Here is a 24,762-nt window from a genome sequence, read left to right as displayed (position 1 = left end):
ACACCAGGTGTGTGTGTGTGCATGTGAACTCAAAATCCCAAGAGGAGAATGGAGGAGAAGGGATTACAGCATGGCCATCCTCACTGTGGGGGTGATTTCTTGCTTTCTGTCTCTCTGTCTCTCCATTGAGTACATACACCCTATAGCAAAAATCTCTAAAATAAAAACAAAACCCAGGTTTAGCTATTTCTGTCAACACATATTTGTTTGACATTTGCACATTTACAAAATATACATATGCATTCCTTATTCATTTAGCTGTTGAATAGACATGAGACCCAAACTAATGTACAAATTAAATATCAATAAAAATTTGAAACCAATCAAATTCAAATTGACACCATGAATATTTCTCCTCATTAATGAAATAGTTCAGCGTTTGGGGGAGGCCTATGTTTTCAAACTTCATAAGGAACTTGTAGAGTTCTGTACCAACTTCTGCTAAACACTTCACTAGAATTTTCTTAGGGAAATAAAATTCTTTCCTTTTTTTCTTCTTGTAAAGTTTTCTTTTATCTTGCCTCTTTTTCAGTCATGCTCCAGTTTCATTAACGCCTCATTTGTCAGTTCCTCAGGAAGTCTCTCCAGGAGCTCCTCAGTGACAACCTCATCCTTTCCCACATTAAAGTTCTTGCTGTCTCAATCAAAGCACTGTTGGCTTCTTCAGCCTCCTTATCCTTGGCAAATACTTTGAATTTATGAAAAAATATTCTGGGTGTCTTTCTCCAGACCATGTTAATACACTCTTTGATGACATCAACCAGGGTATAGACCATTGTGTGCAGACTGCTGCCTCCAGTATTCCCGAGGGCCTGACACAGGGCTTGTGCATTGGAATGGGCCCTTTCTCAGGGCCCATTTAGTCTTTCCTCATGGCAAAAATGGGTGCTCTGATGAACCCTCAGCTACCAATCTCTGCTGTGCTTCCTAAAGTTCACACATGGCCTTGAAAAGCTCCCTTTCTATGTGTTTATCTAAAATATCTGTTCAAATGCTAATGCTAAGTGATGGGGTAGATCTCTGTAACACTGTTAACTTTCTGGCTTGGAATGTGTTCCATTAGCAGCAAACTCACTCAACAGTGTAAAGCACTTGCTCAGGATTAGGAATGTGTTATCTTCTCTGGCTTCATATATAGATGATGTTACAAGGAACACAGCAAGACAAAATATGCTGTTATTTATAACATTTCTCATCCCTTGCACCTTTTAAGGCAGTGTAGGACAATGCACTTACACTCATATTTTCAGGCCCAGGAAGGAGACTCGAGTTTTGTAGAAACAGCACAAAGGATTTGGAAGAAGAGTCATCAGAGGTGCCATGGTCAGAACAGGGATGGGTGGGAGTGAGAAATATACTTGATAGGGTTCTAAAGTACAGGGTCTCTTTCTTAGTCAGTTTTGTTGAACATTTCTGAAGAATCATCTTGCTGTTTTTTTTTATATAGAGAATTCTTATCTCCTAGAATCTCAGGCTTATGGAGAAAGTTCCAAGTCTGGTCCAATTCCTTAAGAAAATAATAACAATGGCAAGAACAACAATGGCAGCAATTGAATATTAGCTATGATTCTGACATTGTTCTAAACATATTATTGCCTTTAGCTCTCAAAATAACCCATTTTAGAGAATAGGAAATGAAAGCACAGATTGTTAAATATTTTGGTCAAAGTCAAACAATCAGAAAATGAATGAGTTTTTAAATTTCAGTCATTCTAGCTTCCAAGCCTGTCCATCTTGCAAATCCCCATCTACTAAAAATAAAGTAAGGCACTCTGCTGCCATCTGTGCATTTGAAAAGTTCATTCCCCTTCAGAAGTAGGACTCATCCCCTTCCGTGTTTGTAATTTATGGTTCATGGAATTTGGTTGCTTGATAGGGCTATGGGAGGGGAAGCTGTTTTAAACATGCAAGATGTAAATTGAATCAAAGAGTACAAGACTGTTACCCAATTTGCTGTTTCTACAGATGTATCCAGTAATAGAAAAGTCAACCCACACACATCTTGCCCTCATTCTCTGCAATACAGAGTTTAACAGTCTTTCCAAAAGCACTGGAGCTGAAGTTGACAACAGATAGGAAGAGTCTACCAGAAGATCTGGGATACAGTGTAGATGTGAAAGAAAATCTTACCAGTTTAGTAAAGTCTATCATACCGTAGAGACAATGGTCATGTCTTTCATACTTCCATATACTCTTTGGGTATTTTAGTATCAGAAAATTTAATCTCTTGATATTCTACAATCTAAATTTGACCTTCAAGAGTGCTTGATGCTACATAGCCCCTTAGAACACAGGAGTCTTTTTAGCAAGAACCTGTGTAATTTTTAATTGGGAGGTTCAATTAAATCAATAATGCCATCTTTTCTCTATTAGAAATCCCTGCTTGACTTTCTATAACTGTTTGTCTTTGCCTCTTTCTGAATTGAGACTTAAATTTGTTTTCCGCATCACTGCTTTTCACAAAATTTGAAAGAAATTCCTTACACGTCTCTTTATTGGATCCCCAAGGTGCTACGACAATGAATCATCTAGTCCAAAATCAGTGGAATTATTTGTTTCAAGACACAGCTACAAAGCTGAAGGCATTTGCTGCCTGCCCAGAGCATCAGACTTCTAATAGTACTTTTCTGCTGTTCATGACTCATGGTAGTTGGAGTGGCATTTGTAAGAAGAATTACTATGAGCAAGACTCAAATGTATTGGAAGTCAACACCATCTCAAATGCTCAACATTTGGCATGGTCTAGGTTTGAAGGATAAACCCAATGTGATCATTATCCAGACCAGTGGTGGTGGTAAGTGCTGATGTCTGTCAGAACATAAGATGTTCAAATGCTGACTTTATCATCTATAGGCATCCAGTGTTTTTCACTTTCCTTTTGTCTGTTCCTTATATAAAAAAACACCTGTTGTCACTGTCAAAACTGTGGCTTTTGTGAATCGTGTGGTTGGTAGATATTTTTTCTATTTTCGACTAGAGAGAGACAACTTATGGTCTTGAGACTTTGATGTTTGGATGTCATTAGAGTTCATTTGTGTATTAGGAGAGAAAATAATGCTTGAAAAGATAGTTCATTTGATATATGTGTGGATGTATATGCAAGTGAAAGACCGAGGCAAATTAGTGAAATTGGCTAAACAGAAGTGTAGAGGAGACAGTAGTTCTCTTAGAAGTTCATAGTAATGTGAAACAAATCTTGTCTTTCCAGGGAATCAAGGTGTAGTGTGCTTAGAAGATCCATCAGAAATTCTGAAAACATCTATATTGGCTCCAAAAGATTTTGAGGATGGTACCATTAAGAAAGGCCATGTAGAGAAGGATTTTGTTGCTTTCTGTTTTTTTACATCAGGTAAAGGTTTCTGTGTAGGGCACCTTTTTGGAAGTTACCAATGGAGAAATTCACATCCACCCATTAGGGTGTGGACATTTGTGTTGTACTTTAGATGAGACTTTAGAAGATGGACTTAAGACTTCCTCTCAGTTACATATTCTACAGAGACTAAGTGTACAAATATTTTTACTGAATTAGTAATTAGTAAACTCTTTGCAGTGAAAAATATTTTCCTAGAACTTTGAGGGATTAATGAATAAAAAGAAGAGTTTATGCACTGAGGGAAATTAGGCTGGCTTCTCATAGAAACGGTCCACAAGCTTAGGAACACTTGCTCCCAGACCTATTTGTCCATACATTGTGTATTTACAGGAGATACTGGGTAGAGGGTACAGAGGTAGAAAACAAGACAGTGCATACTGGGGCTGTCAATTAAAGTGAGTTTTACTAGAAGTATGGTGTATATAAAAAAGAATATTTCTAAATGATTCTAAATGTAAACTTTGGAGTGCGATTATAGCCTGAGTCTGCCATTTAGTGCTCTGTAAAATAGTTCCAGTTATTTAGAAAAGATAAATGGTCTACTTTGAATTTCTCACTAATACATGGGAATATAAATATTATTGTTTTAAGGATGAAGGAAGATAATGTGTGTGAAATATTGAGTATGACCCAGAGTAAAGCACACATTAAATGACTGTCATTATTAGATATGTTTCTATTAACTTAATGCCTTATTTTCCTTATAAAAGTTTAACTAAAAGTTATTAGAATCATTTTATCTGTTATGTTATCTGTTTATCATTTTATCTGTTCTTAGAAATGAGATTTCTAAGAAATCTCATTCTCTTGGTTACTTCTGGCCTTAAATTCCTGTCTCTGCTCAAATAGTTTAGTTTACAAATTCTTTCAAATTCTTTTTATTTATTTATTTATATATTTTCTTTTTTTTTCAACATCACCAAATAATTTATTTGGAATCAGAATTTAAAGAACGTTTGACAGCTATGAAATATGTGTTTATTCTAATACTTCTAGAGTTGTACAACTGACTCATCACAAATTTCTGGATAAATGTTACTTTACTCCTTCAGGATGGGGGTTTATTAATTATTTCAAATTTGGAATTTTCAAATTTGAAGTTAGGGAATGTGTTCATGTCTGCTTTACCATACATCTGCTTTGGCTTAAAAGCTCCCTCTCCAGATCTTGCTGATATTCTGGGCCAGTATCAACAGGTGCTCCAGTTGTCTGTCATTACGAATTAGAGATTTGTATTCTCTAATCTTGTCCACAAACAGTTTCTGTACAGGATTAAGTTCCTTATTAAATGCCACTGCTGTGATACCAATGTTCCTCTGCAAATGGACAGAGACTGCTGATCGAATGATAGAGGAGAACCTGAAGAGTCTCTGAAGAATCATGGTGACTCTTGGTTACTTGCACTCTGTCCTGAGCTGCCAGAGCCACCGCTGCCACCACCATTCTCTTATTTATTTTCTACAGATGAGTTTTTTAATAGATAAATTAGCAGATACACACTATTGTGAACTACTTCCAGACAAAAAAAAAGCTTTGATTTGTTTTTCTCTCATAAAAATAAGTTTGTCATTTATAGTATTAAAAATTTATTTGCACTTGAACTTTCATTACTGTCCTAAGTTTTTTTCTCTTTTTTCCCCGCACCCACTCTCTCTACAAAACCACTTTCCACCCTTACTATCACTAACATCCATATCCATCCTCTTCCCCTTCACATCTTTGGATCTCTCAACCTCTGCCATAAAGCACAGACACTCAGTACAAATTGAGTGATTAATCACAAATTATTCAAAATGATTGATTCAATAAAATTCACAAACTATTTTCTGTAACGAGATAACCTGGTTCTGCATTGGGTTGATCATATCCTAATATAAAACTCCATGAATTTTTTTCCCTAATGATCAGAACTAATGATACCACACATAGATATTCTTGAATATATTTAGAGGACTTTAATATTAGACAAAACTGGTCTTTAAAATCATATGATCCCCCCAAAAAAACATTTGTCTCTGTGTATACTTTGTAGGCCCTTGGCTTCTCAACCACCGTCTCGCTGATTTCTGTCTCCTTTATCAGTCCTCCTTTCTGGATGACTCTTAGAAACCCCAATTCTGTTATCTTCAACTCTCACTGCTTAACCTGGTTCCATGTTCCTCAGTATAAATACCACCTACATTGTAGCACTTTCCCAAAGAAAAATGACGATGTATTTTCTTAATTTTGCAAAGAAATTGCATGTATACCTGCATCTACCCTCTCTCCTATCCAATTTTTTGAACTAGAACCAGCTTCATAAGGGAGCTGTGGTTTTATGAAGAATTTTAATTATTGATATGCATTTAATTCCCATTGCTATTGGCTAAAAGGTTTGGCTAAAGAATGTGTCCATGATTATATATACAGCTATTGTTACAATTTTTCATACATTCCTTTGCATCATTTTAAAATTTCTTTATTACTTCTATGGGTCTACTGTATTATGTAATTAATATTCTTCACTAGTATTTGTCTTTTCCATTCGACCTTTCTGTCCTCCAATAGCATGTGATCTTTTCCTCTTGAGTGCTTTCTAGGTTTGCAGCTTTATTCTGTTTTTACTGTTTTCACATTTAGTTAATATTTTCTTTGTATAAACATATTGTCAATATTACTTGATTTTAATTATAAAATTATAAAGTATATAAGTTGAAAAGTTACTGATATAGTTACTCTGTATTTGCTGGTCATTATTTATCCCGTAGTCTTCCAGACACTTGTGATACGTTTATTCCTCAAATATCTATTTGTGGCAGAAATTATTACCCTCCCATTTATAGGTGAGGTTATTGTATATTAGAGTACACAATCAACCTAAATCTGAGTCAATAAGCAGCACTCTTGGGATGCACACTCAATATTTCTAGCCCAAAGTCCAATCATTCTTTTCATCCACATTTTACCTTATCCTTCCTACTAGATTTCTGGCTCCTTGAATTCAGGGGCTATCATCGTTTAATATCTGTGCCATATGCAGTACCCTTGAGTATCAGTGAAAATATACTCATTATATTATATTTTGAATATAAGCACTGAAAAATGGCAGGCTGCATATGGAAAACAGAATGAACTTAGTAATATGCCAGAGGTGGAGTGTAAACTCTAGGGCTCCCTGTGTTCAGGCAGCACCCATTGCCAGATGAAGAATGTGCTTTTTTCACATATAATGTTTTATGAAGACATCTCACATGGGGCTCTCTTTTTATGATGAAACTCATTGAAAATTTGCACGAATATGCCTGGCTCTCTGATGTAGCAGATATTTTCTGAAAGGCAAGGCTAAGGCTGCTTCTCCCACTCTATTTTGCTAGCCATTCCAGCTAGAAACTTAGGAAACAGCTCTTGACATGTTTATCTTTTAATAACATTTTTCTTCCAAATGAGCTTTGGGCAAATCTGAAAGTCAGATCCAATCTGTTTTGATTCACAGCCCCTAGAAAACTATCATTTAACTTAACTCTCATCCTACTCTGAATAGAGTCCCGTGTCCATCATGGCTCTCAGATATAATAGCAGACTTAAAAAGTCTAGAAGGTTATGTTATACTTAGATGTACACATTGCTGTGATTCTTACAGATGCAAATACTTTTTGTTGTTATCATTTATTTTGTTATATTCATTGCTGTTTTTCTGGCCTAAGCAAAGAGCTTCTGCTCAGAAGAAAAGCCTACAGACTTTCATTTCTCTTTTAGGTCTGATTTTTGTTTGAGCTGCCAGATGGTTTGCCCCAGATGCCTACCACTGGTGACTTTGACCAGATGTTTCTACCTCTTCCCAGGACATTAAGTAAGGTTGTATCAATGTCTATGGGCTGGTGTGTGTAGGTGTGTGTGTGTGTGTGTGTGTGTGTGTGTGTGTGTATGTGTGTGTCTGTTTGGCAGAGGAAGGTGGAAGAGTACAGAAACTCCATCCTGGTCAGCATCTCTGGATCTAGCATATTAAGTGGGAAATACTGAAAGGAAATCTTTCTTCAGCTCAGTGCAGAGCACATGGGTCTTCTCTCAAAGTTCTGCAGTGTTAGATGCCTTTTCTTAGGATCAGCTGGCATAGATAAAGAAATAGCCAAAAATTTATGAAAGGTTGCTTTTACATGTTTCTTCCATTTACATTAGCAGGGCAATATTTAGGCATACTATGAATTTTTCCTTTTTATGAATATATGTGTCTCCATTGGTGGAATGACCTCATCATGACCTTATCACTTGCATATCTTTTAGAACAACGCTTTTGTGTTTGTCTTATTTCCTTTTTTTTTTTCTGTAGGAAACTAAGAATCTTATCATTCTCTACTTGTCTTTTGAATTATATTTGTTGGAAACAGAAATTTCTTTAAATAGTCTAATAAATCTGAAATAAATGGAAAAGCTTTCCCCATTAATTTTACTTACTTTTTTTTTTACACTGGACGTATGGGGAGTGAACCTCGGAGCAAGTAATAAATTTGGAGTCTTTAGGTGTAATCCATAAGAGCTGACACTGGTTAATATCACCATTCTTTCTTTTAAGAAACCATTTTCTGGGCTTTCTGCTTTAAAGGCACAAGTATAGATCACACTAGGCACCTGACTCCCAGAATTTAGGGCTCGGCTGGTGAAATGCAGAAAAGACAGATAGTTATGGAACATAACTGATCCCAAAGCCATACTGACAAGTCAGGATAATAACCTATCTACTTCTACCCTTTGTTACAATATTTGAGAGATTAAGAGTAATTTTTCGATTCAGTGCTAGGCCCCTAGCAGTTTACATTACACTGAGAGGATAAGATAGTCAACCAACATGGAGCAATTAACAGATAGCACATGGCACATATGGATAAGCAGTAGTGTATGTTGTATGTGAAATGATACCTCTACATGGTGAAGTGAAAATGAGTTTTGGGTGAATTCCTTCACTTAGCAATGTTAGGTTTACATATGTATATTTCATGACTTTCTATAGATATATTGATGTGTTACAGACAATAAGAAGCAGGCAACAAATCTATAAGGGCTTAGACATACTGGGCCAGGTGCATCCCTTGGTGATAATCCCATCAAAGGGGAATTCCCATGATCTTCTTTTTAAAAAATTTACTTATTTATTTATTTTTATTTTATTTTCTTTTATACATTTCAATCACATTATTTAGCTTACAAAGTGAATATTTCAACAGTTAAACATTTCTCCCCAGTCCAGTTGATAAAACTTTGTTATCTTCAACAGATAATACCACATTTCTTTGACCCATTAATGCTTTACCTCCCTATTTTTCTTCTAAATGTCCTTCCTCAGACTCTACTCTTTCACACACTCTATAATGGAGACAAATTTCTGGCTTGACCCATGTGATAAGGTATAGCTGCATGATACTAAAGCCATATGAAAGACCAGGGTTCAAATCTTGCATTGACCTGAACATGCCCAGGAGTCATCCTGACTAAGTGGAAGGTGGGGTAGGTGGTGCATGTGTGGGTGTGGGTGAAGTTGGGAAATCACAGTGTGATAAGACCTTGTCAAGGATAACTATTTGACTGTTTCTCTCTCTCATGAAAAAAAAAGAAAAAATATTCAAAGTTGAACACATTATCGCTTTTTCCCTTTTTTTTTTTTACCCTCCCTTTCAATAACTATCTCTGGACATACCTCTTACACAATCATGCATTTGTTCTGTTACAGGCTGAAATGGCCTCTGTGAATAGTCTTTGTTCAGAGCATATCAAAAAGCAGAGGTGGGGCGGGCTCTGTGGCTCAGAAGGAGCTACATCCCACCTGGCCACCATGGTTTGAATGCCCAGCCTGGTCAGCTTGAAATATGCCAGTCTTGCATGAGAGCCCAAAATCTGATGGGCCGGAGGACTGAAGGAAGTGGATTGTGGTGTAACCAGATCCTGTGGCGTGTGCTCATCTCTTTTTCTTTGTGTCTCATTCTCACGTTTGTGTGTTTATGCTCTATCATGAATTAAAAAGATAAAAAATAAGAAGCAGAGGTGAACAGTCACTGTCAGTAAAAACTGAATGTAGAGATAGTCTTCAGCAGTTAACGATAAGCATGTAGGTGAGTGGAACAGAAGATTCTTTTAAAACTAACTCCAATAAAAGATTAAGATGACAGGGAGACAGGAAGGAGGGGATTCCATTATGACGGAGAGTTTAAATAGGAAGCCTTTCTGGTCAGTTCTTACCTGGAGGAGAAAGGAGATCTGCTAGTTTTAACTTCTTCAGGATCCATGCTTTCAGGGGAGCAGAGGTAGAAATACTGAGAGATTTGAAGGAGAAGGAAAGGATAGAGAGAAGAAGAGGTGGGGGCCAGGAGATAGAAAAGAAAAAGGAGGAAAAAACAGTGTGAGGTGTCAACCTGTAAGACAATATTTTGTCATTTATGTATATTTTTTCTCCTCAGAGGAAGAAACTAGAGTTCAGAACTGGAAAGCCAATTTGCTGACTATAGCATACTTCCTGACAATGAATCTGGAGCTTCTGAGTTTCATAATCTATGAGTAAGTATTCCTGACCCTTGCACCAGAAAATGCCTGCTGACTTATTTTCCAGTCTAAGGCTCTTTTTATCACTGTAGAAAGGACTGAGGCCAGCCTATGGCTGGTAAGTCAGGGTCCTTTTCTGTCCAGAGATGAACTATTTGGGCCTTAAAAAACAATTTATTCATTGTTCTATGATAGGCAGAAACAGCCACAACAACAACAAAACCCAGAAGGAATGTGAGCCAATAGTATACAAACTGAATTCTTTTCCTTATTAGTTGTGTGTAACTTGATTAGTGAAACTCAGCATTAGAGACATTGAAGAAGAGTACAGCCTCTGGATATCTTCAAGTCAGACAGAAATTAATTCCTTTCTTTAAGCTCCTAGTAATTGAAGAGAAAGTAAAGACAGACAGAGTAAATTATTTATATGTGAGACAACTCTGGAGGTTTCCAAAGGCTTTCTGGAGGTTTTTAAAAGCCTATAGTCCTGCTTCCTTTTGTTCCAGATCATAAATATTGTTCTGAGAATCAGATCTGAAAGTATTTGAGTGCCCATCCCTTGGCCAACTCCTACATTGCATTAAACTCTTGGTCTGTTTAAAGGGATGCATTTTCCTTTGTCTTTCTAGTCCAGATACTAACTACTGCAACATATTATTTCTTGGACTGCTATCAGAGTTTTTTTTTTTTTGTTTTTTTTTTAACTGATCTTCTCTCCAGAACTTAACCCTCCAATCCATCCTGCATACTATTTTCAGATCACCTGTGTTATACTCAGACACTGAAAAATCTTAAGAGATGAACTCCTAAGCTATTTAGGCAGCTAGTATCGAAAACTATCATATCTTTTCTTTGATTTTATTCTCCTCAGTTGAAAAGGAAGATGTTGTCCTAGATCAGTGGTTTTTATTATTTTTTTGGAGAGGTTTTTGCTATAGGGTATGTGCACTCGCCAGAAAGACAGAGAGAGAAAGAGAGACAAAGAGTGGGAAATCCCCCCCCCTTCCGTCCGCCCCCGCTGGGGGATGGCCACGCTGCAACTTCTCCTCCATTCTCCTCTCGGGATCTTGTGCACGCATGCACATGTTCCTGGCGTGAGTTTATGCCACTGGGTCTGGGACTCGAACCATAGTTGACTATGTGGGAGTCCAGTGACATAGCCATTACGCCAACTGCTGGTCCCGATAAGTGGTTTTAAAATCTTATAATATTTCTGAATAATTTTTTAGTAATTTAGAAGAAAATTAGATTGTTTCTCATTGACCCTGACTAGCTCAATCTTAAATAGACTGTAGGTATTTATAATCTTGTAAACATCTACAGATAATTATTATGTAGCTGCCTTGGCATAGGCTTATCTGCAGATTAGCATTATTAGGAAAGATGATCAATTAGTTCTTAGTTCTCACATTCTAGAGACCTTTAAATACAATTTTCTTATTCAGAAACATATAATGGCTCCCTATTGCCTTTTTGAAGATGTCTGAATTTTAAGACAGGTTTTCTTGCTTTCAAAATACATTGTTTTCATTTTCTAGTAATCCCACTAAAGCATGATTTCAGCTTTACATACAAAAAAATGTACTTACTGAATTTATTCCACTAACACTTTCTTGCTATCTTGTTTCTTTATTTCTTTGATTCTCTCTATAGTATAAATATTTACAGGGTTTATATCTCACCTCGCATCTGACTTATCCTAAAATGCAGGCATTAATTGTTTTCTAGTTTACTTCATGATACTAATAAATTATTTGTCTGGGGAATAGGAAGTTAAATTCACACTCATGGCTGCCTCTTGTCCAGGCAGGCTACTTCATGGGTTATTGATTTGGAATCAGAGTACCACTATATGTGAGAAATTGAAAGTTATTAGACCAATACAAGTCAAGAGGCTCAGTAAATTTAAGCCACTGAGTTTGACTGGCCATTGTTAACTAAAGCTCCTGAGGAATAGTATTCCACAGTGTGTTTGAGCATTGTATCAATTTGTCTAGGAGTAAAATTGTGATCCTGATGCATTTTGTCTGCTAAATTAATCCCTCCATTTTTATTACCTCTGCAACCTCAATTCAGTGACTATTACAATAACAATGAATAACAGACAGGCATTGTCTTTTTGTTTTGCTTGTTCTTTTTTTGTTTGTTTTAGACACCTCTCATATGGCAGATATTTCATGCCATAATCATTCTCTTTGAATGAATACCCAAAAACCCAATTAAGTTTGTAGTCTTAGCATTTTCTAGATCAGGAAGATATATCAAGAGAGATTATGTTGATGTAGGTTATTTGATTGACTGAAAAAAGTGATCCCAGGTTGGCCTGACTCCCAATCCGAAGACCCACTATTACTCCATTTTCTGCAAAAGTCTTCAAATGACTGCCCTGTCTCTGATCACTCCCACTTCAGTCTGTGCTGCATACTTTTGCATATGTAGTATCTTTTCTGAGGCCCAGCTCTGCAATCTTCCTAATTACATCACACACCTTGAGCCCTTGGTATTTCTGCCCATGATGTCCTCTGCCAGGAGAAAAGCTACCAGCTTGTCCAAAGGACAGACACCCACTAAACCCTCAGGTCACAGTTTTAAGCTCTCCCTCTGGGAGCTGTTATCCACCTTCTGCTGCTCTTGTGCATGTATCTATTATTTAAATTATTATACAGGTCTGTATTTTACTTATTTGTATATTTATCTTGCCATTTATACATTTTGGGGCCTAGCAATATCTTTCAAATGGTATCCCCAACATTAGCAGAGTATCTTTTACAAACAGGTACTCATTAAATATTCCTGAACAAATAGGAGATAATGAGCCTTCTTTTTGCTTGAAAACTTCCAATCTGCTCTTATTGCCTGTTGAATAAAATCAAACTTAGGTTGCTAGTAAGACTTCTTTAAGAGTTAAGTCATGCTTACATTGTATTCATTTGCTTCTATGTTCATGGAGATGCACAGAGGGGTCACAAAAGTGAGTTGCCTGACATGCATGTCCCCAGGTGAAGTCAAACAAGGACATGCTCTGCCTTCTTCTTTCAGCTTTCATAGTATAAACAAGTATCTTTTCCATGGTCTATTTAGGGTCATATTTTCTAAATTTTTGTAATTTTTTTTTTTTGTTAATTTCATTGTTCAGAGGATCTCCAAGTGCCGATGTGCTGTCTAGTGTCTCTAAGCACAAGAAGGCTATGATGTGTCTTACTGAGAAAATGCATGTGTTAGATGAATTTAATTTAAGCATGAGTTATAGTACTTTTGGTGGTGAGTTCCATGTTAATAAATCAATGATATACACTAAATAAGGTGTCTTCAACAGAAAAACACCTTAAACAAGGTTAAGTATTCATTGGTTTACAACAATGTGACCAAAGACTCTCAGGAACCTAATCTTATATTTTGCTTAGGAGCAAATAAATGGTTTAGTATTTGTTAATTTGGTATTTGTAGCAACTTTAAAGAATGTAACTACTATGAATAATAAAAATGGGATATATGCTGTTTTCATAGCTCGGGAACCCAGGGAATGGTACATTCCAGTAGATGTTTTACTTAGTGGTATAGTCAGTGCCCACTAAGAGTTTGCCAAGTTCATGTAAACAAGTTATGTGGTACAATGGGTAGGACCAGAGTCTTGGGGATACATCTGTTGGTCAGGTCACTTAGCATGTGTGGGTAGGACCTATTGAATGAGCCAGGGTGAATCCTCTGTAGAGAAGCAAGGGAAAAAAACTCTTGAACATGCAAGGACCCTGGGTGGTAAGGTAGAAATGACTCTGGAATGAATGGGACAGATTCCTAGCTGGTTCTGCCACTATTTTAATGTGTCACTTAGAAAAAATAATTTTTTTCCACTAGACCTCAGTTTTGTTCCTTGCAAAATGAGGCAACTAGGCTACTTTAATGTTTAAGGCCCAGTGAATTTAGAAAGTGGTAAGAGGGAGCTGGCAGTTCCTGGGATGCAACAAAAACTTAAATGCTACATCATTTTCTTTCTATGAGGCTCAAATGCAGAAATATAAGTAGCTACAGGAGTTTCATCATCTAAATTATGACTTCAACTGATTTCCACCTTGCTCATACAGACAGTCTCATGGACAATTCTACAGCACATGTGCTGTTTGATCATACACTGTGACTCAAGAAAGGGACACTTCCACAGACCTCTTGGTGTGATCAGATTGGTGTTTTGAGTCACATTCACTGTCAAGTTTGCAGTTCAGGTCAAATGGAATATTTTCAAAGCTCAGTATGTATTCCCAAAACAGCAATAAATCACTCAGAAAGTTATGTGCTTATTTGCACGTGGCTTCAAATTACTGATTTAGCCAGCTGAGGGCACGCATTATGGTTTTTTAGCATATGATTTTTTATTTCTGGTGTTCTGATCATCCAGTAATTAGTGGATACAGATGAAATTACATGCTGCCGCCATTGCCTCAGATGGTCAGGTTTTCAGGATGCCAACTCCCAGCTCCTTTGGAGTTGACATAAATATTATGGAAGCAAAAAATTATAGTCATTTGCAGGGAAATCATGTGTTTAATTGCCAAGCGAAGCGGAGGAAAAATAGCAGAAGCACGCATCATGTATCAGTTAATGTGAGCGCATTATTGCATGTTGCAAAGGGGTCTAAAAGGACTTTTCAATAGTAAAATGAAAACAAAACTGTTCTAAAAAATGCCATCTGTGAAGCCTCTAGATAGGTCTGACTGGCTCATTTCCTTTCAAAAATAATCCCTGCATTCCAAAAGATGTTAATAATGAATGGAAATAACTATGGAGTAAAAATGGCCCATGGCTGATGGAGTAGGATTTCATGTAAGGAGTTGCTATTGAAATGAACATGGAAAGGAGCTCTCTGCAGACACATTTGGTGCCGATGTTTCCGTATTTACTGCAGATGGCACTTTAACACAACGTAAGACTCCTCAGGTCCCTTCACAGGCAGATGATTTCTGTAACTCATTCTAAACTCAGAATTTACTTTAAAATGTATTTTGAAAAAAAATTCTTAATTTAATTTATCATTTTATTTGTTAAATTTGCCACAGGGTCTGTGTGCTCACCAGAGAGAGAGAGAGGGAGAAAGAGAAAGCTGCCAGGTCTGAGACTAACTACCTTTGGCCATGTGGAAGTCCAGCAACCTAACCACCACACCATCTGCTGGCCCTCAAAGAGTATATTTTTAAGTAAATATTACATATAAGAAAATCTATAATCTTTTCCCATTTTCCTTTTTTGTTGTTTGGAAAACTTGACATGGGAAAGGTAATGGATAACTCTGTGAGATTTTAAAGGGGGCAAAATATCAACCAAACGTGGAAATGATGCTACTATATTTCTGTATTGAACAGACAACTGATCACCATAGAAAACTTAACCTAAAAATATGTTACATGTTTTGTTCCTTGTTTTAAGTTGCACATGATATCAGAGATGTCACCTATTATCATGAGAGCAAAGATACAGGTCTTGTGGGTTTTGTGTAATATACTGCTAGGTGATCATCATAGTATGGCAGTCAAGATCAAGAACTCTGGAGTCAGATTGTCCCTTACCAATGTAAGACTTTGGGCAAGTTTAAAATGTATGTACCTCAGATTCCTCATCAGTAAAATAGAGGTAACACTAGTATCTCTCACATGTTCTATGAGACTTAAGTGAGACAGTACACATGAAGCAATGAGTCTGATACCTGGCATTTATTAAGTGTTCAGTGATTGTAAATTTTCACTATTACTTAAATAGCAACAGAAAATACTAGCATTCAACCAGAAGGTAAGTGATGGCACTCTCTGTTACGTGATGATCTTTATGTGATATGATGAAAAGAGACATAACATTTTGGGAGTCTATTCTATTGTAATATTATATTTGAAGTATTTTAATAGTTCATAACATAGTAGACATGTATTATGAGGGTCTATTCTTTATTATTACTTCAAATTCTTTAACTTTATCACAGTTAATCTTCACAATAAATCTAAGATGCAGGTATCATCATCTCATTTTATAGACAAGAAAACTGAGGTTAATTGAGCCTAAGAAATATGTCTTTTGCAGCAAAATAACAACTAGTGATATCTTTGTGCCAGGCAACTGTTCTAAGCACTTTATTATGTGTTATTTCATTGAATCCTTACAACCTTCTGGGAGGTAGGTATAATTGATATCAGTATTTGCGTTTGAATAAACATAGGCACAGGGAGGTGGTTTTTTTTTTTTTTTTTTTTTTAAGTGTTCTGCCATAGACCATGTGCATTCACCAGAGAAACAGAGAAGAGACAGTGAGAGGGAAAGAAAAATTGCCCCACAGTGGGGACTGCCACAATGCAATCTCTTCTTCTCTATTCTCCTCCTGGGATTTGGGCACACATGCACACATGCCCAGCATGATTTTCAAGCCACTGGGTCCAGAACTTGGACTGTGGTCAGCCATGTGGGAGTCTAGGGCTGTAACCATTATGCCACCTGTTGGCCCCCAAAATAGATAACTTGCACAGAGATGCGTAATTAAAAAGTATTAAAAGCAGGATTCGATTCTAGCAGTTTAAATCCAGAATCTTTGTTTCCACTTACTATGCTGAAAGAAGACAAAAAATTCATAGTGACATAAAAAATCAATTTATTTATCATAAATAATAAAAGACAAATAAATGACAGAAATATGGACAAATTATATAATCAAACAATTTACAGTGGAAGTGAACAAATAGTCTACATCCATACAATATTGCTATTGCTCACTTTAGAAAAGATACACAAGGACTGATGCTGTGGTGTAAAAGTAATGCACTGCTCAAGAGAAACTGGATTTCAGAGTGACAATGGCTGAGGTCCTTGAACCAGTAAGCCTGGAACACACCTGGCATACATGCAAGTGCCCAGGATCTTATAAGCTGGATGACTGGAGGAAAAGGATTGAGTGTGATCAGACCCTGTAGAGGGTATTGCTCTTTGTTTCTTGTACATGCACATGTTCTCATAACGAATAGACAAATTAAAAGAAAAAAACACAAAACTAAAATTAAAATGGTAAAATATTTTATTTAGTAGCATTGTAAAATACAAAAAGATTGATACTGTTGTTGACATAAACTCTATAGATGCCAATTTGGTGGAACTTACAAAAAATGAGAGATCATATACCTTTTGATTTAGCAATTCAACTTACTGAAATCTATTTTAAAGAAATAGTAACACAGAGGCCAGCAGGTGGCTTGATGGTTAAGGTGCTGGACTCTCACCAGACTGACCATAGTTCAAGTCCTAGACCTGGAAGCTTGGAAATCATGCCAGGCACTTGTGCGTGTGTGTCCAAAATACTAGAAGATTGGAGAAAATAGGATTGCAGTATGGCCATCACCCCTGAGACATAGTTTCTCACTTTCCCTCTCATTGTCTCTGTCTGGTGAGTGAAATCCAAAAGAAAAAAATAGTAACACAAATGTGCATAAATATTTGTATGAGATATTTGTATCATCATTTATAACAGTAAAAATATTAAAAACAACCAAAGTACATGGACAGAGAATGTTTGGGTAATTTATAGTTTATCCATACTATTTAATATTATGTACTCCCTGAAAATACAGGATTAAAATAGAGCTCATAGGAAATTTTATATAAAAAATTTGTAACATTGTATTCATGGTAAACATCAAGTTCCTTTATGTTATATATTTTGTAAAATTCATTTTTTTAAATGAAAAAATCTGTACGTTTACCTTTAATGTTTTCATAGTTATAGAAAAAGACTGTAAAGAAACCTATAAACTACTAATAGTAATGATCTCTTGGGAATATTCATGGAAATAATTTTATAATGAGAAAAAGATTTAACTTTTACTTTATAACATATTGGTATTACTTAATATATTATAAGGAACATGTTCCATTTAATGTGAAAAATAAAGTAAAAGCTAAATGTGAAAAATAAAGTAAAAAAAGGTAAAGGAAAGTAAGAACTAGGCCCAAGGTTCCCAGATTAGAATGGCAGAGCTATAATGCAGACAGAGTGATTTGTGACTCTAATGTGACTGGTCTTCTCCACCCTCTATTCTCTAGGAGGTTGCTCAGCATCATTGATGCTGTTGTTGCTTTCTTCCATGATATATATGGATATATAATATTTGGTTATTTGCTTTTCTAGTGAATCATATATTAAAACTTGTCAGGAAAGAGGGGGAACTTTATTTTCCAGCTTATTTTCATTTCTAAACTTATGTAACAATTGGACCATGCAATGGAATGACAAGACAACACTTTTTAATGAGGGCTGAATCTGTTCGGCTTCTTTCTTATGTATGCTTTTGTATCAAGAAACTTGTAGATCTTTAGTAAGTACTTACTAATACTTCACCTCTATTCACAGTAATTTAAATTGAGATAATAATTCTTATCATGACTTTTTCACAAAGATAATAGTGTAATAATAGAATATTAAAATGAAAACATCAACTAATAACCTAAAGCAAAGGGCATTGAATATCATTTGTTGAATTGTGTCTGTGCCAGCCCTGTGTAAATTCATACATTGGATTCTTAAACCTCAGTGCTCAGTATGTGATCTCATTCAAAGAGAATTATTTTAGATTTAGTCAGTTAAGATGAGGCCTTACAGGAGTAGGGTGAGCCTCTAATCCAATATGACTGATGCCCTTTTAAAAGAGAAAATTTGGGGAACCAGCAGTTAGCGTAATGGCTATGTCGCTGGACTCCCATGTAGTCGACCGTGGTTCGCGTCCCGGACCCGGTGGCTTAAAACTCACGCCGGGTGCGTGTGCGTGTGTGCCCAAGATCCCGAGAGGAGAATGGAGGAGAAGGGATTGCGGCGTGACCATCCCCCCTGGGGTGTGATTTCTCGCTTTCTGTCTCTATGTCTCTGTCTGCCTGTCTGGTGAGCACACGAGCCCTATAGCAAAAAAAGACCTCTCAAAAAAAACCCAAAAAACAAAAAACAAAAAAACAAAAAAAAAAGAGGAAATTTGGGGGCCAGCAGGTGGCATGGTGATTAAGGGTGCTGAACTCCCACGTGGCCAAACGTGGTTTGAGTCCTAGACCTGGTGACTTGCTTTCTTGCATCTCCCCTCCCCCCCAGTTTCTCTCTGTTCAAATAAAAATAAATAAATAAGGTTAAATAAAATAATTCTTAAGAAAAGAGGAAATTTGGACACACACACACGCACACACGGCATGGAAAATGCCATGTGGAGATGATGTTTCTACAAGCCTAGGAACACTGGAGATTGCTAGCAACCACCAGAAGATAGGGGATAGAGACTTCCTCATATCTCCCAGAAGGAACCAACATTGCTTACATCTTAGTCTCTGACTTCTATTCTCCAAAACAGTGATACAGTAAATTTTGGTTAAACTACTCATTTTGTGGTACTGTTACAGCCATCCTAGCAAATGAATACATGAATATCAGAGTAACTTGTGAGAGAAACTAGTTGGCATAGAGCTATGTTTTCCTAAGAGAATCCTTCTATGGGCAAGAGATCCCAGGAATATGAGTGGTGTTGGGGATTTCTTAAAGTTAGTTCATGTGAATTACCAATGAGAGAAGGTGTCAGGTTTTAATATCCACTAGCCAAGGAATGCATAGTAGTTCTAGTCAAATTAGAATGTCCTATTGCACAGTAAGGTGAATATAGAGTAACATATAAATAGCTTGAAGAAAGGATTTTGAATGTTTTCATCACAAGGGAATGATAAATATTTGAGATGATGGATATACTAATTACTATGATTTGATCAGTACACATGTATACATGTATTGAAACATCACACTACACCTCATATGTATGAACCATTACTATGTGTCAATTAAAAATCATTTAAAAAACAAGCATGTCTTTGCATCTCAGCCCAGTCAGATGGTGGTCTGTAGTATACTGAGCGGCAGTGCTGAAAGCCACACGGCTGACAGCAGGTTCACATCCCAGGGTCAGCCTGAAAGCACACCTGGCTGCTAGCATGGGTGTCCAAGATCCTGAGGTGCTGGAGAGTTGGGAAAAGGGGATCATGGCATAATGACAGCCCTGCTGAGAGGCTTTCTCTCTTTCATAAGTGCACATGTTTTCATTAAAAAAAAATTATAGGAACCAGCAGATAGCATAATGGTTATGCTGATGGACTCCCATATAGTTGACCACAGTTTGATTTCTGGACCCAGCAGTTTAAAACTCAGGCTGGGCACATGTGCATGTATGCCCAAAATCCCAAGAGGAGAATGGAGGAGACAGGACTGAGGCATGACCATCCTTCCTGGGAGATGATTTCTCACTTTCTGTCTTTGTCTCTTTGGTGAGTAGAGAGACACACACCCTATAGCAAAAAAACTCTCTCTAAAAAAATGAGTAATATAAAAAATCATAATATCATCTGGACTTCATGTAAGGGTACAGGAAGAAGTGTGCCCTGTGCCCCCTTCCAAGAAATGTTACAAGGCAGAGGGAAAAAAAATGAGGTTACATTATGCTTACATCTAAAAGTTGTGCTTATTCAACATACAATTTTGATAGACAAATACTTCAAGTATCTTTTGATAGCTTTAGCTACAATATATCATTATTAATGTTATCTACTATTAACATTCTAAGAGAAGTAAAACAAAAATAAATGGCTAATTATTTTCCCTTCACTCAGCTGTGAAAAATTTACTGTGAACAAGAAAAGTGCTTTTGGGATGGCTTATAACTGCTTATATCTACGACGTGTTTAAGATTTTCAAAATTATACATTACCATCTATGCTATACTCTACAATAAAGGAGGTAAATTGGCATAGATATTATGCATTGCTTAGAGAAGTACAGGCACATATAGCTACAGAAACATACTCCAAAGAAGTAGGAGGAAGTGAGTATATCACCAGGTGACAAAAAATCAAAGTAGAGCCTGAAAAAATAGGAGAAAATCAGAAAATACCTGCCTCTCAAAGGATTGTCACTCCTCACCAACAATGAGTAAAATGAAGAGATCAGAAAAAGAATTCAGAATATTTGTTATAATAATACTCAAGAAGATGCAAGAGAAAACAGAACCAATTACAGGAGATGAGAAAATCCTTCCACGACATGATGGAGGAACTCCATAAAGAGATAGATATACTGAAAAAGAATCAAACAGAACTTCTGGAGATAAAGAATACAGGAAATCAAAACCTCCCTTGAAAGTATCAATAGCAGATTAGACTGTACAGAGAAAGAATCTCTGAGCCTGAAGACAAACTTTTTGATTTAGTCCAAGGAACTGAAAAGAAGAATTACTATTAAAAATGAAGACAATATGTGGGAAATTCTAGACACTATTAAATAACCAAGTATCTGCATAATACGTATTCCAGAAGGTGAAGAGACAGGTAAAGACATAGAAAACATCTTTCATAATATATTAGCTGAAAACTTTCCAAATTTACAGATGTATGTGGACATCCAAATCCAGAGATACAGAGGACACACTGAATAGATATAACATATGAAGATCCTCTCCAAGGCTTATCGTAGTGTCTTTGATTTTTACCACTTTGATAAAAATCAAAGACAAAGTAAAAAATCCTAAAATTGGCAAGAGAGAAATATCAAGTTACTCACAAAGTTTACCCCCATTAGACTAACATTGGGTCTCTCAGCTGAAACAATGCAGGCAAGGAAGTATGGGAAAACATAATTTAAACTTTGAAAGAAAAGCAATGTCAACCAAGAGTACCATACCTGCAAGATTATATTCATATTGGAAGGAGAAATAAAATCATTACCAGATAAACAAATGCTGAAAGAATTCATCAAAATGAAACTGGCACTTTAGGAAATACTTAAAGGACTACTATACAGGAAAGCTAAAGAGAGACAAAGAGAAGAGAACACAAAGCAACTAGGAAAAAGGGTAAGTCCAAACATATTGATAATAGCATTGAATATTGGGACTAAATGTAGATTCAACAATTCAACATAAGCACATTTAAATACAAATCCACCAATTATTTAATAGACAATTATCTCCACAGGTTTCAAATTATTTATTATAACCATTACTCATTGTATAAAATTAGATAATAAAGGAAAAGTTCAAAATGTTACTGCTGAGTTTTTCTTTGGAATGAATTATAAAAAAGGCTAAAATCAAGTAAAGCCTTTTAGTTACCAAATCACTGGCTTTACCATGTCTTCACTTTTAAACATCTTGTTCCAATTTTCTTTTGTCTTTGCTTTTTCAAAGACTTGTTTCCTTATGCATAGTACAATAGTACTATGGTCTTACAAGAACTCACAGTATGTGAGTAAAAGTATTCTTTTTTTTACCATTTCCTAATCACATATTGTTATGTTAAATTTTACCTCTCTCTAACTGGACCAATGAATAATACACATGGATTTTTTTTTACTTTATAAAATCTTATCTCCCACAGTCATCTATCTGGAAATTACAAGTCCTTTTTTCATTGGGTATGTTGAGATTATCTCTGTTAATTTATGAAATTATTTGTTGCCTGATTTTTAATCAATATAATTTTCTTCAGAACTGAACCTCACAATAAAGAGTGTCAAGACAATTCAGTACATATCTGCAGAATAACTACTGGAGAGAGTTTCAAATGTTCACAAAATAATGTTACATGTTGAAGGTAATATGTTTATATCCTTGATATGTTTATTACACACCATATGCATGCTTTCAAAGACCATCCTGTACCCTAAAAATATGTGTAGTGATTATACGTAAATCATAAATTATGATAAATATTTAAAGAGAAAAAAACCACACTAAAACTGCAATATTTGCTCATAAACAGAGATTCACTAAAGCAAATTCTAAAGGATATTCTTGAGGTAGAAGCAAAATGATCTTAGAAGGAACATTTCAGATGCAAGAAAGAATGAAAAAGAAAGTTGTAACTATATAGAGAAATGTAAATAAATATTGATTATATAAAACAGTGACAGTTATAAATAGTAAGGTTAAGAAAACCCCAACAAGATGTATGGAAATATCAGAAACTATAGTGCGGATGTCAGGAAGGGGAAAATGGAATTAATTAGTTCATTCTGCCTTTTCTTGGAGAATGGTAAGGGTTTGAGTAAGCTTAGATTTTGATAATGCTAAGATAAGTAAAAATTTCTAACTTGTGGAGAAAAAAAATGGAGTAATAAAAGTTGTTTAGGCTTATGTAAGTCTGTACAAAACTGAAAAGAAAAGCAATGATATAATTACCCTAAGATTCAGAATAGTAGTTACCTCTGTGGAGGATGTAGTTCTATAATCTTGAAGGTATGTAGAGGTTTCTGGAATTTTTTTTTTTTTTTTGGAGGTTTTCGCTATAAGGGGGGGTGCGCTCGCCAGAAAGCCAGAGGGGGACAGACAAGAACTCACAGTATGTGAGTAAAAGTATTCTTTTTTTTACCATTTCCTAATCACATATTGTTATGTTAAATTTTACCTCTCTCTAACTGGACCAATGAATAATACACATGGATTTTTTTTTACTTTATAAAATCTTATCTCCCACAGTCATCTATCTGGAAATTACAAGTCCTTTTTTCATTGGGTATGTTGAGATTATCTCTGTTAATTTATGAAATTATTTGTTGCCTGATTTTTAATCAATATAATTTTCTTCAGAACTGAACCTCACAATAAAGAGTGTCAAGACAATTCAGTACATATCTGCAGAATAACTACTGGAGAGAGTTTCAAATGTTCACAAAATAATGTTACATGTTGAAGGTAATATGTTTATATCCTTGATATGTTTATTACACACCATATGCATGCTTTCAAAGACCATCCTGTACCCTAAAAATATGTGTAGTGATTATACGTAAATCATAAATTATGATAAATATTTAAAGAGAAAAAAACCACACTAAAACTGCAATATTTGCTCATAAACAGAGATTCACTAAAGCAAATTCTAAAGGATATTCTTGAGGTAGAAGCAAAATGATCTTAGAAGGAACATTTCAGATGCAAGAAAGAATGAAAAAGAAAGTTGTAACTATATAGAGAAATGTAAATAAATATTGATTATATAAAACAGTGACAGTTATAAATAGTAAGGTTAAGAAAACCCCAACAAGATGTATGGAAATATCAGAAACTATAGTGCGGATGTCAGGAAGGGGAAAATGGAATTAATTAGTTCATTCTGCCTTTTCTTGGAGAATGGTAAGGGTTTGAGTAAGCTTAGATTTTGATAATGCTAAGATAAGTAAAAATTTCTAACTTGTGGAGAAAAAAAATGGAGTAATAAAAGTTGTTTAGGCTTATGTAAGTCTGTACAAAACTGAAAAGAAAAGCAATGATATAATTACCCTAAGATTCAGAATAGTAGTTACCTCTGTGGAGGATGTAGTTCTATAATCTTGAAGGTATGTAGAGGTTTCTGGAATTTTTTTTTTTTTTTTTGAGAGGTTTTCGCTATAAGGGCGTGTGCGCTCGCCAGAAAGACAGAGACAGAAAGCGAGAAATCACCCCCCAGGGGGGATGGTCATGCCGGAATCCCTTCTCCTCCATTCTCCTCTCGGGATCTTGGGCACGCATGCACACGTGCCCGGCGTGAGTTCTAAGCCACCAGGTCTGGGACGCGAACTGCGGTCGACTACATGGGAGTTCAGCGACATAGCCATTAGGTTAACTGCTGGTTCCCAAGGTTTCTGGAATTTTGATACACTGCACATCTTCTCTTGGGTGATGTTAAAGTGAATTTTAATTTTATCATTATTTGTTAACATAATGTAGTTCTATGAGAATAAGTTATATTTTTTGGAATAAGTAATTGATTTTAATTTTTAAATAAAAATCAAACATATAAACCATAAGTGGAAATATACACATTCCAGAAACTTTCCTGGGCTAAAAATAGACAAAAAATATTAA

General features: G+C 35.8%; 1 long non-coding RNA gene and 1 pseudogene across 2 annotated transcripts in view; one reads left to right on the top strand and one right to left on the bottom strand.

Annotated features, from left to right (window-relative positions):
• Positions 1–4,421: 4,421 nt before the first annotated feature.
• Positions 4,422–4,771, bottom strand: LOC102480920 (ATP synthase-coupling factor 6, mitochondrial-like; annotated as a pseudogene).
• Positions 4,772–7,137: 2,366 nt separating this feature from the next.
• The window catches only part of LOC102473061 (uncharacterized), a 39,837-nt gene continuing 22,212 nt past the window's right edge, over positions 7,138–24,762 (top strand). For both annotated transcript variants that reach the window (XR_001370007.1, XR_333824.1), the window contains exons 1-2: positions 7,138–7,207; positions 9,799–9,895. This is a non-coding gene — a long non-coding RNA (uncharacterized LOC102473061). The remainder of the gene's footprint in view (positions 7,208–9,798; positions 9,896–24,762) is intronic.

Source organism: Tupaia chinensis, unplaced genomic scaffold, assembly GCF_000334495.1.
Source record: "Tupaia chinensis unplaced genomic scaffold, TupChi_1.0 Scaffold000098_2, whole genome shotgun sequence".
Classification (NCBI taxonomy): Eukaryota; Metazoa; Chordata; class Mammalia; order Scandentia; family Tupaiidae; genus Tupaia; species Tupaia belangeri.
The sequence above is the reverse complement of the archived record's forward strand: the minus strand, read 5'-3'. Positions and strand labels throughout refer to the sequence as shown.